Source organism: Gigantopelta aegis, unplaced genomic scaffold (genome assembly GCF_016097555.1).
Source record: "Gigantopelta aegis isolate Gae_Host unplaced genomic scaffold, Gae_host_genome ctg3213_pilon_pilon, whole genome shotgun sequence".
NCBI classification, from domain to species: Eukaryota; Metazoa; Mollusca; class Gastropoda; order Neomphalida; family Peltospiridae; genus Gigantopelta; species Gigantopelta aegis.
In genome coordinates, this window is record NW_024533233.1 from 29391 (window position 1) to 44415 (window position 15025).

The 15025-nt window shown below is 34.7% G+C and overlaps 1 long non-coding RNA gene across 1 annotated transcript; it reads left to right on the forward strand.

Annotated features, from left to right (window-relative positions):
* The first annotated feature begins 2904 nt into the window (after positions 1–2904).
* LOC121391982 lies at positions 2905–10154 on the forward strand. Its single transcript, XR_005960399.1, has 3 exons — positions 2905–3483; positions 4300–4378; positions 9836–10154. It is a non-coding gene; the product is annotated as an uncharacterized LOC121391982 (long non-coding RNA).
* Positions 10155–15025: the final 4871 nt, after the last annotated feature.

The window sequence follows — 15025 nt, forward strand, 5'->3', positions numbered from 1 at the left end:
GTGTAACAATTAAAGGCTGTGGTATATAATATCCTGTCTGTGGGATGGTGCGTATAAAAACTGCTTTGCTGCTAATCGAAAAGAGTAACCCATGAAGTGGCGGCATCGGGTTTCTTGTCTCAATATCTGTGTGTCCGACGCCATATAACCATAAATAAAATATGTTGAGTGCGTCATTATATAAAACATTACCTTCCTTCCTTCCTTCCCTATTAAGAGTCTCAAAAACAACGTCACTGTAGGCCTATTCTGGATAACATCGTTTTTTCTATATCAGTTGCGAGATCTCTATTACGCTAACTGAATATTTCGTATTAGTACATGTATGTTTGAGGTGTCTGCTAGATTATGTAACCGTTTGTTCACATCAGAAGATAGAAAATGGTTTAGCCAAAATTTTAGCCTTTTGCAAATTCTATTAGCCTTTTTCTTTTTCTTTTTTTCAATCAGCCAATGGCTAAGTTGGCTATCGACAGCTTAAGCTTGAACTTTTTTAACATGCCCCTATACCATGTACTAAGGTTTCAGGCATGTCCATCCCAGGTCTTGTCTCTGTCAAACATTTGGTAATCGAAGGAAACCCGCTACATTGTTCTTAATGCAGCATGAGATTTTTTGTATGCACTTTCCCACTGAGAGGAAATCACATACCATGGCCCTTGACCAGTTGAGGTGTACTGGTTGGAACGAGAAAAAACAATCAGTTGGTTGTGATCCATCGAGGTGCTTAGATCATGCGACGCAAAGACCTCAAGTGAGCACTCAACAAGAGAAATTAAAGTGACAGACCCTAGTTTTTAAACACTACGATGCAATTTTCACTATTAAAGCCATTTTTGATAATTTAAATTACATTTTATTATTTAGAATGTTCACTTTTGTATACCTAAAGTGGTTGTTGTCATCTGGGATGTGGTTATCCAGGTTTTAGTAAAACCCCAAAATACATTTTTCATAATTCTAAAAACGCACTTTGAGAAATAATGGTTATCGAGACAATTTTAATTAAAATTTTTTATGGTATTTCCATGTTTAAACATCACAAACTTTAGCTTCTCTCAATTATAACCTTATCCAAATGTGTTGCAGGTTTGTAGATTAACTAAACTTAGTGTCCATTTATACAGGCTGAAACGGGGTTCTGCGCAGGGCTCACCCTGGATCAAAAATACAGTACCTGTAGCCAAATTATTAGCCAAATGAAATTTTTATTAGCCATATTGAAAATGCTTTAGCCAAATTTGTTTTACGCAGCACTGTATACAGTATTTATATATGAATATGAAAATGTATCTTTTTTAGCTAATTGTGTAGAAACTGGAATAAATAGGAATAACAAAATCTCAAAATTTCAGCAGAGGTAGGGTTGGGATGGGGTTATAATATGCAGTATCTTCAGAGTTTGAAGCCAGTAGCCTACCCCATACACCCACCCCCACTTCTAAGGCCTATGACATTAAATTACAGAAATATGGGGGTGGGTTGGATGTTTATGGATGGTGTTGTTTTTTTCTTTCTTCCTTTTTTCCCAAATAAAAAATTGAGAGGTTTTTTTTTTATCTATAGAGCTCATTATTTCTTTAAATAGCAATCTTTATGTTAGTTTGAATTGCTTTTTTTTTTTTTCTTCTTTTTTTTTTTAAGTGACCCATCAATTCCCCACCCCAAACAATTTCATAATTTGTGCCATGTTGCGGTTGATTTCAGCGTCGTGTTCAACGCTTGCTGTGATTTCTGCTTATAAAATACCTCGGCTAAGAATGCCGAATTTACAGTATACTCCATTTGTTAAAACCCCCTACAAAAAAACAAAAAACAACAACAACAAAACAACACCTTTAATAACATTAAAATTTACAGTATTTTTAAATCCAGCTAACTTATTAAATGTCACCTCACAGTCTTACAAATTTATATCTAAAATTATCTAACAAATATGATTATTGTAAACTAATTTTATTCAGTGTACATTTAACTGCAATTTGTATAATTTAAATACTGCATGTTCATTTCCGGCGATCACGATCTGCATGCGTGGTCTCGACCATGGGTACAAAATTAACAAAGACAAAGGAATAAACAAAAACTGCAGTTAGGTATTCATTGATGCGAATAACTATTGTTTTTCTACAAATTTACATCAAGATTTACTTTTGCGTAATCGTATTGTTTAATGTCCGAATTATATACGGCGCTCGCATTTATATAATATACACTATTGACTTACAAGTATGTCATCTGACAAATTATATACGGCGCTCGCGTTTACGTAATATACAATATTGACTTACAAGTACGTCATCTGACAAATTATATACGGCGCTCGCGTTTACGTAATATACACTATTGACTTACAAGTACGTCATCTGCCAAATTATATACGGCGCTCGCGTTTCCGTAATATACACTATTGACTTACAAGTACGTCATCTGCCAAATTATATACGGCGCTCGCGTTTACGTAATATACACTGTTGACTTAAATTACAAGTACGTCATCTGCCAAATTATATACGGCGCTCGCGTTTACGTAATATACACTATTGACTTACAAGTACGTCATCTGCCAAATTATATACGGCGCTCGCGTTTCCGTAATATACACTATTGACTTACAAGTACGTCATCTGACAAATTATATACGGCGCTCGCGTTTACGTAATATACAATATTGACTTACAAGTACGTCATCTGCCAAATTATATACGGCGCTCGCGTTTACGTAATATACACTATTGACTTACAAGTACGTCATCTGCCAAATTATATACGGCGCTCGCGTTTCCGTAATATACACTATTGACTTACAAGTACGTCATCTGCCAAATTATATACGGCGCTCGCGTTTACGTAATATACACTGTTGACTTAAATTACAAGTACGTCATCTGACAAATTATATACGGCGCTCGCGTTTACGTAATATACACTATTGACTTACAAGTACGTCATCTGCCAAATTATATACGGCGCTCGCGTTTCCGTAATATACACTATTGACTTACAAGTACGTCATCTGCCAAATTATATACGGCGCTCGCGTTTCCGTAATATACACTGTTGACTTACAAGTACGTCATCTGCCAAATTATATACAGCGCTCGCATTTACATAATATACACTATTGACTTACAAGTACGTCATCTTCCAACAAAAATCAAAGCCTTAATCTCAGACAGTCTTTGGTTTGAATTGATATTTAAGAAGCCAATCAGATGTCTTTAAATTGATATCCAACATGTATCATATCTTCATGTGCTAATATCTTACATTGTTGCCTAAAACATTTACGCAGAGGTACGCTTGGTGATTACTGTAAAGAATTCATATTTGTTTAGTGCATTTGGCACTGTTCTTTTGCCATTCTTCGTCATTATTGTTAGGTCTATAACCCTTCGGACTACTGAACCTTCGGATCATTGAACCTTCGGACTGTTGAACCTTCGGACTATAGAGATGTAACCCCTCCAGCCTTTAGAAGAGGTCAGTGTTTTTGTTGTTTTCTATAAGTGATAATCATCATCATATGCCTGACAATCTCATCTCTCTTCGTCCCTTAGTTAGGTCAATATATCTGAGGCACTTGCATCCATGGATCATTTAAATATTTTCATTGTATTAATACAAATTAATTTTAAAAATGGTGTTACATGTACCAGTGAATCTTTGATTTTTATATTTGCAGTATGTAATTTGTTTAATAACTACTAAGCCTGAAGTGAATTTTAAGTGGCTGCTAAAATATTTTACATATAATTATTTAACATTTATGTATTGATGTTTTGTATGCTAGCTTTCATGACCAATAATTATTTTTGTTATATGTCCTGTCTATAGTGTGTCCCACAGGGAATGCCTTTTTTTCATGCTTTGAAATTTAGTACAAGTAATTTATTTCTTAGCCAATTGTTTTCTAAATTGGACACGAAAATGGTATTTTTTTTGGTTATTTACAAAATACTTTTATTTTCTTCTTATGTCAAACAAAACTAAAATTATTTAAAAAAAAAAAAATTGTAGGATGGGATTGACTATATGCATTTAAACTAATTTCTTGACAACTACTGGACCATTTCCAGCTAAATGTGGTGGAAAGCTCCCTTAATTGACCCACCAAAATCATGAATTTGGTCTTTCTGACCCCCCCCCCCCCCCGAAAATGGATATGGTGGATGATGTCAATAATTTACTTCGGTGACTGTTTAGTGCAGTGGACCTCTTATTATAAATTTGGTACTTTTGCAGTCTCATTGACATACATGCATGTGTATACTGTCAGTTCTTTTTATATAATTACAGAAATACTCCACGATGAGGAAGATTTGTTTGTTGCAGCAGTATCTTTTACTTCTAATACTCGGCTGTTCAATGAATTATTGTAAGTTATGCATATATTCCTTCTGCAGTAATTTTGTATGGTCATTGTTTCATTGTTGTCATTGTTTCACTTGATGATTTAACGAAATCCCTATAATTTTGTAATTATTTATTATACTGTTGTTCTCGGGTTTTCCTACTAATATACCAGGATTTTAATAAAGCAGGGTGCTTATTTGCCATATGTTTTACATCAGTGCTGGATACTGACAATTTGTAAAAAAAAAAAAAAAATCTAAAACCCAAAGAATCTAAAATCAAATTTATTATTCAAAAGTGTAAGTAATAAAATACAGAGAGTAGTATAAATTAACAATTCTAAAATGAGCTTCATAAATTTTGTATGGCACTACCATGAATGTTATTATGTATTTATTATCCACAAACTGTGGTTTAAAATATGATTGTAATTGCTTTACTGTGGATTTTAATAACATTCAATATTACAATTATATATATTAATGCTGCTGGATGGTGTCAATTTCACAAACCACAACTGCTTCAAGCTTGCAGCTGCTGTAGCCACTTTTAACGTGAGTCGTGTGCCATAACACTTTTCAATGTATTGTTATAATACAGGCAATAAAGATAGCATGTGGATATACAATATTTATGTAACAATTTATTGTAAACCAAGTGGATTAAATCTATCTATCTGTCTATCTGTCTATCTATCTATATCTGTCTATCTATCTTATCTATCTATCTATCTATCTATCTAACATGATATAAATGCAGTGAAAACCGGACCCTCTGTAAACTGGTGTCACAGGAAGTTTACTGGGCCCCGAATATCTCCCCCCACCCCAGTAGGTACATGTATATATCCTAGGAAATACACCCCTTGTCGGAATATTTCCTGTTAATTCAGAGTACTTAATAATTGTATTAGGATATTTTAAAAATACTTTGTAATTGTATTATAATTATTACTTAAAAATGTTTTATCTTTGTTACCTGAACCAACAGTACTTGGAAAGAAATCTAAGGAATTGATATTGCATATGCAATCAAAATGAATGAATGCATGTTTAACGACACCCCAGCACGAAAAATACATCGGCTATTGGGTGTCAAACTATGGTAAATGCAAAAAACTAAAGTGATGATCAACATCAATATAAAAATTCAACAGTTAAATAAAAACACAGTGTAAAGAACTGTGTAAAAATACAAATATCACAAATATATAAAATTAAAATTTAGAGTAAAATTCAGTATCATGTAAAAACTGCAATAAAAGTTCTGGATGGAATCGAAAGGATTCCATCACAGTTCGTGGTCCAAATATATCTTTTCGAATTTCTTTCACAAACTGACACTCCACCAAATAGTCCAGTCAAATTAAGGTTTGACCTGCAACTAATTGCAACAGTAACAATTTTTACGAAAAATTACTCAGAAAGTCTTTAGAAACAACATATAAAAAGTATCGGAAAATATCGGTGGGGGAACATGCTTAATTTTGCGACCAAACTTTGTCCCGAAGGTATATTTAAAATATGACGTCGTAGGGCTTCGTACACATCAAGGGAGATAATAACGTTTTGTCTTTCACATTAAATTGTTGACACTTTCAGTACTATAAAAGATTATTTTACTATGTTACATCTTCTGAAAGCTTTTGTTGAGAATTTAAAACTTGATTCTGATAAATTACGTCTAAATGTGTTTATTTTACATCAAAAAATAAAGTTTCATGGCGCATGCTTTCAAATTCGTTTGCGTCGTCACTGCGTTTTGTTTACATTTTAAAATGTTCGATTTATGACAATTCTGAATAATCGATCCAATTATTCAACTCGGACATCAACAATTGTGTACTGATAGCAAATATTTAATAAAAAATATTACAAATAACGCAATTTTGTTCTGCTGTTTAAAGAAATATAAAGTTGCTCGTTCACATTTTTTTAAACTATGGAAGCCCATATGGATCCATTGCAAATAGAGTGTATTTGCTAACAATGTATTCGCTAGAGACAAAATTACGATTGTTTTTTCTCCTTGGATATGTGAAATATATATATATATATATATATATATATACTAGCTATCAATAATATAATATTGCAAATATGTAAAAATAGATTATTTATATTTGTGTATATTTTGTCAGACAAATTTGTTTTGTGGCTTTGACGCACGTTTTGTTAGTGTTAATTTTGGGTCATTGACTTATTTTTTTGACTCGTTTCTTTTTCATTTTAATTTCTGGAAATATTTTTATTCTGTGTATAATTCTACTTACCTCGGCTTGTTCCATTTTCATTTTTATTTGATTCCACAACTTACACTTTTCACCATTTAATCTAATTTTATTGTAATATTAAACCTTGCCTTCACATTCTTGAAATTTTATTTTTCTTGCTTACACAATGGATATAGTACCGAGTATTTATTATTTATTATAGTAAATATCTACTCAAAATTTATGTGTGCTTCTCAAAAGCATATATTCCGTGAAAAGAATTATCAACTGAAAGTATTGTCTGTTGGTCGAGCAATACTATAGGTATCTCGTCCTCTTTTACATTTAGCTCCTTTACTGAGTTGATTTGTCATTCAACTTCACCATTAATTTTGGTCCAAATGTTTTATCGATATACTCAATAGCCTTGAAACTAGCACTTCTGCCTCCCAAGGAACTGGTATACTTGGTTTTGTGTCTGGCAGTTTTGTACAGTGTGTTGCAGACCAGAATTCATGTACACTTGATGGAAAGAACACCTTCGACAGAATTGGAATAATAACAGGTGTCAAATAGCATGTCAACTATGAAATTTGATAAACTGAAGCATCGTACACCAGTAGATCATATCTTGTCTTCGATGAATTGGCCACTCGGGTTACACATGCCAAGAATGTTGGGATGTACGCAGATGTACCAGAATGGTTTATACTCAGGGAAATCATCTGTGACTTTTGTACCGACGATCGACATGAATGCTGGCGATCCTTCATATATTTACTTAACGATGGTCTTTGTATCTGATCATTCCTGGCGATAGGGATCAACATCAGTATTAACCTTTGATCAGCCATCGTAGTGGGAAGCAAAAACTTGCATCAATAATGAACCGTCAACAAGTCCCCTCTGCTCTATTGACTTGTGATTGGGAGGGTTACATACAGAAATGAGTTTTATTGGCTGCATTGGCCAGCAGATTATACAGAAAGTGTATGCATTTATTACTGCCAATCCAAGAGGAAAGACAGTAAAAATACAATTTTTTCTAGATATTGGCATACAAGATTTGCTTGTCTCTCGAACGTTTAAAATTACATTGCCCTATACTGAACTGGGTGACGAGTGCAGTCCTCAAAGTACTGAAGATGAAACCATAGCTGATTCCACAGTTGACATTTCAAACGTAGATATCGAAATATACGCCCAAGTAGAAGACGTGAGGGTAGATGAGGAAAAGGAACTATTTTGAAGAAGGCGGCTGTCAGTTCTGTCTTACTCACAAGATGCAAGATCTGGAAAAAGACAACCTAGGAGTATGCTTCATGTTCAAGATAGGTCATCATGTTCTACGGAGACGTGATCGCTTTTGGGCTGGATTTTCCTCCCATGATAACCAATGTTCAACAATGCATGGCGGTGATGCTGGTAGGTGATTTACAAAGCAGCTGGAGCATGCATGCAGCTGGTCACTTATTAGTGAAGACACAAACCTTCTTATCGTCTTGTACTGCTATGCTGCTATGAAAATTTAGACTAACAATATAAACCAAAGAGTGGGATATCTAGAAAATGAAGATGGTGCTTGGGCAAAACATATGTCGCTCACTTCTTGTAATAGTTTACGGTTTGTGATAAAACATCAAAGCTTGTTTGTACTGAAAAGGGAGAAGTCCTCAAAAAAAAATTGTCTACTATAATTACAAGACTTTAGTTGCATACTTTCTGAAAGAAGATTTAAGCAAAGACATTGCAGTTAAGTATGATTTACACAGCTTACGCAGAAAACAATTTCAGAAATTATCTGTGTACAAGTTCAAACACAGCAAGCGGGTGTTTTTGCAATATCGACACTGGATTAGCGTAGATGATCATGATGCTGAGTTGGATCCACAGACATGGAGAAACACACAGTATTCACCAAAAACAACTATGCCACCATTGCCTGGAAAGCTGTTTGAGATAATTTGCTGTAGGTGTTTAAAGTTAACATGCGACACAAAACGATGCACGGATATGGAATGTTCCGTCATTTGCGGAGAATGACACTGTACGAGTGGTTCCGATTCTCCGATTTCAACAGACAGTGAAGTCGACTACGGTGAACGGTACATGAAATGGACTAAAAGTAACCATGAATAAAAATAAAGAATAAAGTGACAATGACATAAACAGACTGAAAGTAGCCGCGAGTAAACCTAATAATACAGTGACGTATCAAATACACTGGAAGTAGCCATGAACAAACTAAAAAATACAGTGACAGTGACGTATTAAATACACTGAAAGTAACTGTGATTAAACTTTTAACAATGCAGTGACAGTGACATGTTAAATACACTAAAAGTAGCAATGAATAGACCGAAATTACATGATTTGACAAATTTACACACACACACACACACACACACACACTCTCTCTCTCTCTCTTTCTCTCTCTCTCTCTCTCTCTATCTCTATCTCTCTCTGTCTATCTCTCTCTCTCTCTCTAATAAGAATTTACAATTGCCAAAATTGTACGTTATATTAGCTGTGAGGAATGGTTATATGATAATAGTGAATTAATTGGACAAACATTACAACCGGTAGTTCAGTATTACAGTAGGTTTTATGACCACCAAAGATCTTGAAGGACGATTAGGGTCAGAAGTGAAATTTGAAAGTTGACGTTTTTTTTATCAGTAAATTGCAAATTCAAACAATAAAAATGACTTAAAACAAAACAATAACAACTGTATGATCAACAGAATGAAAACGATTGACAGAAATAATGTTCCACAGTGATTATTCGACCTTTCTGGAAATTTTCAAAATTGAGAATGACACCCCACGCACGTGTACGGGACAACTGCGTGATGCACGTGCAAACTATGGAATGTGTTTTGGTGTGTTGATAAATATATATATATATATTGACAGTGATCCCAAACAAAGCGGGAAAGTTTCAATGGGGTGTGATGGCCGTACATTGGGATTTCCCCCTAAATACGATCGCCGTGTAGATAGCCAGCCCTCATTAGCCGAGTCTATGTGCACGGCCGTCGGGTATATAGTCACCTCTCTATTAAGTGTAATAGATGGCGGCTTCCAGTGTCGTTGTATTTATGGAATTAATATGTGTATGCAGTGTTTAGCATGATGTGTGTAATGTGGTAGACTAGTCCTGAGCGCAAAAAGATCCTTGCGAAGTGCAACTTCGGTCAAGTACAAAAAATCATATTTTTCATATATCTTGAAATCTTTATATATTTGTATTTGTTTGTTTTGTAGGTGCTTGTATTCTTTCAAAGGACAGAACTATACCAGTAATTGGTCAGCCACTGACTCTAACATACAACAATAATGAGATAACAGACATTACAGATACAGTTCGTTTCTTTGTGAATACATCTATAGAGGGAGTATGTTTGAAGAACCACGGAACGTGTGGCTCTGGAACAGGGAATAATGTCATGAGAATCTCGTCAAATGTAATCGGACTTGAAATACATTCATTTAATGCAACACGGCATGCTGGTGCTTGGAGAGTACAGGAAGGATTCAGTAGCACCAGTGTATTTTCAAATTATTTGAATTTAACACCTCCATTTGCACGTAAGTAACAATTTGAAAACTAGCAACATTGTTTTCATTATGATGGGGTGAGGGGTGGGGGTTTCCAACATTCATTCTTTTGCTTGCCTAAAGGCCACCACAGACTTTTGCAACAAGGTGCAATTTTTGTTGCATGCAACAAAAATCTTACGCCGTTGCATCCTGTGCGCTAGCCAGCTATGCAATTTTTGTTGCATACAACTTAAATTGCTCCGATCAAACATGTTTGATTTTATTGCATGTAATTCCATCTAATTGCACGCTGTCGCAAACGTGTGTGCCTTCAATGCAACAAAACGTTGACTCAATAATTTAAACTGCCAATGAACGGACAGATAGTGATCACTTGACTCAAAATGGCAGCCTCCAGCAGCATGTGGTCTTCAGAAAAAGAGGATGAATTGGTGGGGGGTAGACTAAAAGAATCCTTCATATGTGTCCATGTGAGACAGGGCTATTCCACCCGAGGGTACATAATTTGTTGTCAGGAACGAGGCTTGCTGTGTCCCTGACATCATATTGTGTATCCGACGGTGGAATAGCCCTGTCCCACATGGATACATAATGGAGGATTATTTCTCTCCCATCCAGTAGATAAAAAACAATCATTTTGGGAAAATGTGAAAAACCTACATTTGTTATTTTTTATCTTACAATAAAATAATCATAACCATTGAAAAGATCGTACCCAAAAATGGTTTATACTAAATGTATAAACCGAAAATGATGGTTTCCTTGTTTTTATGAAATATAAAAAGCATTTCTTGCTTTATTTTGCCGTTTACGTGATATGTCACCCAATGTTAATATCAGCTCAAACAAGAGAAGTCACGTGGTCATGCAAGACCGATTTATTCTGCATGGGCTGACGTCATGGAATACGCTTGTCTTGTCTAGGGATGGGAGAAAATACCATGTCGTTTTGACACAGCATCCCCATAATATAACAACATGGCTAAAAGGGAGATGTGTCTTGCAGAGATGAAATCTGTGCTTGGAACACCAGGTATGTTTATAGAGGTTTTATACACAAATTGTGTGGTTATATCCTATGCGGGATGACTTCAATGCTACTTTACATAAATTTACTCTTCTATGTCATAAAAAATGTGGTTTAGAACATGTCTCGATCACCACCGTGCAAACAAATACGGGGAAAAAACCACCATTTTGACTGTCACGTCACTGCTAGACCAAAATTGATGGTTGTCGCATGTGTGTGCGGATCGGTGCAACGAGAAAAAAAATTGCTTTGCAATCGTGCAATTTCAATTGCATGCGACAAAGTTGCCAATGTCTGCGGTGGCCTTAATTTGCTTTTTCCATTTAACTTCTGTGTACTTTTTGTGTTGTGCGCCACAAAATGGGCCTATTATAATAGACTAGTAGCAGGGGACAATATTTCTAAATCTGAGGTAACTGGAAGTTGGTTCACATGGTCTTTACCTAGACAACCAATTGTTCGGTTACGTGAATTATATTTGTCTAACCTGTGGGTTAACTGATCGGTTACCTCAAAGTTACATTGAAATTATATTTTAAATACATAATTTTTAGCTCCTACATAAAGTTAAAACAAAATACAAAAGAAAACATTTTATAAAACAGATTCTTTAATGCTTGCTAAAGTTAACAATATTGTAAAATATCTATTTGGATTCGCGTGAAATATTTCCAAAAATTTATTAAATTGAATAATCAGTGAGTAAAACGTTACCGAATTAAAAAAAAAATTTTTATAATACTAAAAAAGTATGGTTATATCAAGCTTCAGTTTAAACTTGCTTCAAAAGCATAGCATACATTCAAATCTGTGCATGTTCGAAACATAGTGATTTATCAAGACTAGTCTAGCTTGGAGCCAAGCGGTGGTTGGCCCATTTCTATGAACCAAATTGCCAACAAAGAGAACCGAAAGGAACATGTTTGTTCAGTTCTTACATAATAACAATAGACAGTAATTAAGTGTTCCCAAATTCAGTATTACATCAAACATTTCTATGTTAGTTCGCTGATGTTATGTTCCTAACCTTGAATTACCTGCTCTTTTTAATCAATACATATTTTTGTCGGTTGTGGAAATGTTCTTCAGTAATATCCATACAAACATTGAACCAATTATGCACAAAATACATCGGCAAAAGTATCCCTTGTGCTGTTTACGAATAAGCAATCTTCGAAAAGTAATGGGCTGCGTTCAGCCAGACTGAGTGGAAAAACGTCCGCCAGACTGGTTTGTGCGGTTCACGGTAAACTAAATGGCCACACTGGAAACCAATCAAATTTGCGAACGTTGGAGAAACGTTTGCTGGCTGAACTTGGGGCTGGTTAGTTATGGTATGGTAACGGAAACTTTCGCCTACATCTCAGTTACGGGATGTGAATGTCATTTCTTCATAGCAGCGCTACCACAGATCACAGCGGCACGTTTCCCACCAATATTATCGCACGTTTCATTTAAATAAAGTTGTTGTTGTATACATATTTAAGTTTCTTCACGACTGACATGCATCAGGCGCCATAAAGATGTATTATGAATTGGTAAGCCCTTAAAATGAGCAATGTACAATATCGTCTGGCTATTCTTATCCCTTGACTACCATGTTGGTTGTAAGTAGTTTCCTCCGCTATCTTCTTCGGAGCACTGCAGAAACTGTGTCGAGTAATATATTTTTTTTTACATACATAACACTATTTATTAACTGTAGGTATTTTAAAAGCATATACTGTCCGAGACGAGCTCATGAGGAATATTTGGTGAGCACTAATAGTAATACAGTGTTAATAATAACAATAAATTGATTAATTAAATTGTAAGATTACACTATTAGCACAAAGTTAACATTATTTACAGTTCTTCATCTCAGATCTGAGGTAAGCCACTACAATAATGCACAAAATACACACTAATATTAAAATACTTTAAAAACCACTACGGTCGAAGACGGTCACTTTTCGCACCCTTATTTTGGCTTTGTACAAAATAAATATCCTACAGTAATTTCACTTGAAATCCATATTTCGTAAATAGTACACTTTTTTTAATCACAAGATTTTCTTCAGAGTGAACTGCATTAGTAATGTTCAAAAAAATAAAATAAAAATTCTATAGCAATTTTGCATTGCAATGTTTTCAGCATACTTAAAACGGAAATGTCATGCACCCAGTTTATCGTTCTTGTAAAGAGATGTAAAGTGACGTCATTAAAATAAAAATTACTGGCCTCGGTGGCGTCGTGGTTAGGCCATCGGTCTACAGGCTGGTAGGTACTGGTTCAGATCCCAGTCGAGGCATTGGACTTTTAATCCAGATACCGACTCCAAACCCTGAGTGAGTGCTCCGCAAGGCTCAATGGGTAGGTGTAAACTACTTGCACTAACCAGTGATCCATAACTGATTCAACAAAGGCCATGGTTTGTGCTATCCTGCCTGTGGGAAGCACAAAGCTTCGCCACATTAAAATAAAAACTGGTCTACTTGCCTTGACCTCTGTCAAAAAAGTTCCAAGAGCAGACGATGCAGTTTAAATTTTAGACAAACTATTAAGTTTAAGTTTTAAAAGATAAAAAAAAACAAAAAAAATACATTTCGTCAAATAGATCATAAAACAAAAATTACTGTAGAATGTTCTATATTTACATGTATGGATATTTCACATTCTCACGAGATTCTCGTATTATTTGACATGGCAGCTGAAGAACACTTTTAGTCTTGATAATTGTTAATCTGCATTGTATTAATTATATTTGGAACAACAATTCATTTAATATATATCAACGATATCGAGTAAGTGTTTCCAACAAAAGTGTGAATGTTTTTTCACAGAACACTGAACTTTGTTTTTGCTACACATGGGGTATATGCCTCATCTCGTAGTGCTGAACAGAAGACCGTGTCGATGTCAGCGCTAATTTATTGTATCTAGGGGCTGGTAAGACACCTAAAAAAGCCACGTACTGACTAAAGAAAAAATGGAACCAACAACTAAAAAAACTTAGGTTTATTTGTGGGGGTTTTTTTGCTTTAAAATTGGATGAACTGTTACTGACAAATTGTTTATTCTTTCTAGTAAATAGTAAGGTTGTTTTTTTTCAATCCATATACGGGTCATTCTACAGAAAGCATCATTTTAAAAAGTACAAATTCAAGGTAAGACAATTAAAAGATATAAATATTTATTGTTAACTTTTGGAAACTACACGTAGATTAACAAAGAAACATAAAATTATATCTGGCAATGCAGAACTGTAATCGGCCTGCACGTGGAGACACATGTTGCTCTATGAACAAGTTCATTATGTCATTGGTGTTACCGGACAAGTGGGGTAGTTCAGCAGTGTGATCCAATTGGTTTATAGTGATCAAGAGCACATGGATGTGTTATTTAGGTGTCCGTAATAACATATATGGAATAACTTTAGAATTAAAAACAATCCAAGGGTGTAATTGTGCATTTCCACACGGATCTTCTGTATATGACTTAAATTATACACTCTGGCAGTTTTAATTATTTAAAAATATGGAGTCCTTCAAAATAAATTTCATCAAAGTCATAAAGGTAGAAGGTATGCTTTCCTAAATAAACATTTAAATTTCAAAAATAAAGTTTCTTGATAAATGACAGCTAAAATATTCTTGTGTAACACCAATGACAAAACAAGTAACACCAATGACAATGTGTAACACCAATGACATTCAATATGTAGCGTTCCTGGGTTTCAGTCTGTCTATCGTTTCATATTTTCCTTGGTTATTATATTCAGTTAAGATTCTGATTATATCTCTTACTAATTACATTAACAGCATGATCTAACTCTACTCACTTATGAATATCAGGAACGTTATTTTCTCATTGCTACGAGGGA